The following is a 4,579-nucleotide window of genomic DNA, read 5'->3' as shown; positions in this document are numbered from 1 at the left end:
GCACTAACAATGCAACTGTAGAAAGAGAAATTAGAGAAACGTTTCCATTTACAATAGCACCAAAACCCATAAGATACCTCAGAATAAACCTAACTGAAGAGGTAAAGGATCTATACTCTAGGAACTACAAAACACTCATGAAAGAAACTGAAGAAGACACAAAAAGATGGAAAAATATTCCATGCTCATGGATCAGAAGAATAAACATTGTTAAAATGTCTATGCTACCCAGAGCAATCTATACCTTCAATGCCAAAATTCCAATGACATTTTTCACAGTGCTGGAACAAACAATCCTAAAATTTGTATGGAATCAGAAAAGACCCCGAATCGCTAAGGAAATGTTGTAAAAGAAAAACAAACCTGGGGGCATCACTTTACCTGATTTCCAGCTATATTACAAAGCAGTGATCACCAAGACAGCATGGTACTGGCACAAAAACAGACATATAGACCAATGGAACAGAATAGAGAACCCAGATATGGACCCTCAACTCTGTGGTCAAATAATCTTTGACAAAGCAGGAAAAAACATGCAATGGAAAAAAGACAGTCTCTTCAATAAATGGTGCTGGGAAAATTGGATAGCCACATGCAGAAGAGTGAAACTTGACCATTCTCTAACACCACACACAAAGATAAACTCAAAATGGATGAAAGACTTCAATGTGAGACATGTTTCCATCAAAATCCTAGAGGAGAACATAGGCAATAACCTCTTTGACATCGGCCACAGCAACTTATTTCAAGATACATCTCCAAAGGCTAGTGAAACAAAAGCAAAAGTGAACTTTTGGGACTTCATCAAGATAAAAAGCTTCTGCACAGCAAAGAAAACAGTCAACACAACAAAGAGGCAACCCACAGAATGGGAGAAGATATTTGCAAATGACACTACAGACAAAGGGCTGGTATCCAAGATCTATAAAGAACTTCTCAAACTCAACACCAAAAACAAATAATCAAGTCAAAAAATGGACAGAAGACATGAACAGACACTTCTCTGAAGAAGACATACAAATGGCTAACAGACACATGAAAAAATGTTCATCATCATTAGCCATCAGGGAAATCCAAAGTAAAACCACATTGAGATACCACCTTACACCAGTTAGAATGGCAAAAATGGGCAGGGAAAGAAACAACAAATGTTGGAGAGGTTGTGGAGAAAGGGGAACCCTCTTACACTGTTGGTGGGAATGCAAGTTGGTATAGCCACTTTGGAAAACAGTGTGGAGGTTCCTCAAAAAATTAAAAAATAGAGCTACCCTCTGACCCAGCAATTGCACTCCTGGGTATTTACCTCAAAGACACAGATGTAGTGAAAAGAAGGGTCATATGCACCCCAATGTTCATAGCAGCAGTGTCTGCAATCACCAAACTGTGGAAAGAGCTGAGATGCCCTTCAACAGATGAATGGATAAAGAAGATGTGGTCCATATATACAATGGAATATTACTCAGCCATCAGAAAGGATGAATACCCAATTTTTACATCAACATGGATGGGACTGGAGGAGATTATGCTAAGTGAACTAAGTCAAGCAGAGAAAGTCAGTTATCATATGGTTTCACTTATTTGTGGAACATAAGGAATAACATGGAGGATATTAGAAGGAAGGGAAAACTGAAGGGAGGGAAATGAGAGGGAGAGATGAACCACGAGAGACTATGGACTCTGAGAAACAAACTGAGGGTTTTAGAAGGGAGGGGGTTGGGGGATGGGTTAGCCCAGTGATGGGTATTAAGGAGGGCATGTACTGCGTGGAGCACTGGGTGTTATACGAAAACAATGAATTGTGCATCACCACATCAAAATCTAATGATGTATTGTAGGGTGACTAACATAACATAATAAAATAAAATTTTAAAAAAAGTTATAAAAAGAAAATTTGTCCACTTGAGTTGTGTGCTGTGAAGTTTGTATCTAGAGCCTTGAAGAGTGTCATTCAACATTGCAGATGATTTTTCCACCAATTATAAGTTTGGAGAGACTTATGATATTGAAAAACGTTACACACACGCACATACAAACACAATCAGTAAGTAACAATACAAAATAGTGTAAAATTCAGTATAAAAATGAGAGATATAGGTTCTTAGTGTTTATTACTCCCAATGTGGAACATTATTTTTAATTTTTATTGTTAATTTTTCAAATATAAATTGTATATATTTAAGGTTTGCAACATGATTTGACATACATTTATGCAGTGAAATGATGACTACAGTCAAACCAAGTAACATAACATCTCCTCACATAGTTACCATAAATTTTGTGTGTGATGGGAACACCTGAAATCTACTCTCAGCCAATTTCCAGTATGCAATACAGTATTATTAAATATAGTCATCATGCTGTACATTAAATCTCCAGACTTACTCATTCTATATAACTTCAACTTGGTACCTTTTGATCAACATTAGCCCATTCCCCCACCCCCTTGCCCCTGGTAACTTACTTTTAAGGGAACCTACATTAGGTAGATTTTTTGCTGCTTTATTGAGATATAATTGACGTATAACTTTGTGTAAGTTTAAGGTGTACAGTGTGATGATTTGATATATGTATTGCAAAATGATTACCACAGTAAGGTTAATTAACATATCCATAATCTCATATGGTTACTTGTCTGTGTGTGTGTGTGTGGTGACAACTTTCAAGATCTACTCTCTTAGCAACTTTCAAATATAAATTACAATATTATAGTAATATAATATATATTAGTCATCATGTTGTACATGAGATCCCCAGAACTTACTCATCTTATAACTGGAAATTTGTACCCATTGACCACATTCATCCATTTCTCTTACCCTTCCACCCCTGGCAGCCACCGTGATTTTGGTTTTTCTAGATTCCACATATGAAATCATACAGTATTTGTCTTTCTCTGACCTGTTTCACTCAGCATAATCCTCTCAAGGTTCATCCATGTTGTTGAAAATGGTTTATCCATTTCCTTATTTAATGGCTGAATAATATTCCATTATGTATAAGTCCCACATCTTCTTTATCCCTCATCTTTTGATGGACACCTAGGTGGTTTCCATATCTCAACTATCGAAAATAGACTGCAGTGAACATAGGGTACATATATCTCTTCAAGATAGTGATTTGATTTCCTTCAGATATATATTCAGAAGTCAGATTGCTGGATCATATGATAGTTCTACTTTTATTTTTTTGAGAAACCTCCATACTGTTTTCCATAATAGCTATACCAATATATATTCCCACCAGTGGTGTTCAAGTGTTCCCTTTTCTTTATATCCTTGTAACACTTTTAATCTTTTGTCATTTTGATAATAGCCTTTTTAACAGGTATGCAGTAATATATCGTTATAGTTTGATTTGAATTTCCCTGATGACTAGTGATGTTGAACACCTTTTCATGTACAGTTGGTCATGTGTATGTCTTCTTTGGAAAAACATTTTTTACTTCCTCTGCCTATTTTTGATAGAATATTTTTGTATGACTTTATTTTATTCTTACACTCTCCAGTTAAATTTGATAGGACTAGTTTCTTACAGATCCTGTCTTAGCTTAGGCTGCTATAACAAAATATCATAGATCAGGTAGCTTAAACAACATACATTTACTTCTCACAGTTCTAAAGACTGGGAATCCAAGATCAAAGTTCCAGCAGAGTCATTGTCTGTGAAAACCTTCTTGACTTGCATAGGGCTTTATTCTTGCTGTGTCTTCACATGGCAGAGAGACAACTAACTCTGGCCTCTTCTTCTTCTAATAAGGATACTAATCCCATTATGAACACCCTATCCTCCTAACATCTTTTAAATCTAATTAGCACCCAAAGGTTCCACTCCAAATACCAACACATTGAGGTTTAGGGTTTCAGATTGTTTGGCTTTTTTATTATTGAATTCTATGAGTTCTTTATGTATTTTGGATACTAAACTCTTATCTGACATATAGGTAACAGATATATTCTCCCATTTTTAGGTTGTCCTTTCATTCTGTGGGTTGTTCCTATTTCTGTATAGAAGCTTTTTAGTTTGATGTAGTCCCACTTGGTTGTTTTTGCTTTTGTTGCTTATGCTTTTGGTGTCATATATAAAAAATCATTGTCAAGAGCAATATTAGGTAGTTTTTTTCTTATGTTTCCATCTAGGATTTTAAAGGTTTCAAGTCTTCCATTTAAGTCCTTAATCCATTCTGAGTTAATATTTGTAAGTGGTATAAAACAAGGGTCTAATTTCATTCTTTTGCATATTAGTATCTTGTTTTCTCAGTGTCATTTGTTGAAGAGACTATCTTTTTCACATTGAGTATTTTAGGATCCCTTATCAAATGAGTTGACTATATCTGCATAGGTTTATTTCTGGGCTCTTGTTTCTGTTCTGTTGGTCTGTGTGTCTATTTTTATGCAGTACCCTGCTGTTTTGCATACTGTAGCTTTGAAATTTAGTTTGAAATCATGAAGTGTGATGCCTCCAGTTTTGTTCTTCTTTCTCAAGGTAGAATTCATTCTATTATATAGGAGGGGGAGTCATGATTCCATGGAAGATAATTACTTCTCTTACAGTCATAGAATCAAAATTTTAATCAAAGAAA

Source organism: Mirounga leonina, unplaced genomic scaffold (genome assembly GCF_011800145.1).
Source record: "Mirounga leonina isolate KUSES-001 unplaced genomic scaffold, KU_Mleo_1.0 Mir_101595, whole genome shotgun sequence".
Classification (NCBI taxonomy): Eukaryota; Metazoa; Chordata; class Mammalia; order Carnivora; family Phocidae; genus Mirounga; species Mirounga leonina.
The sequence above is the reverse complement of the archived record's forward strand: the minus strand, read 5'-3'. Positions refer to the sequence as shown.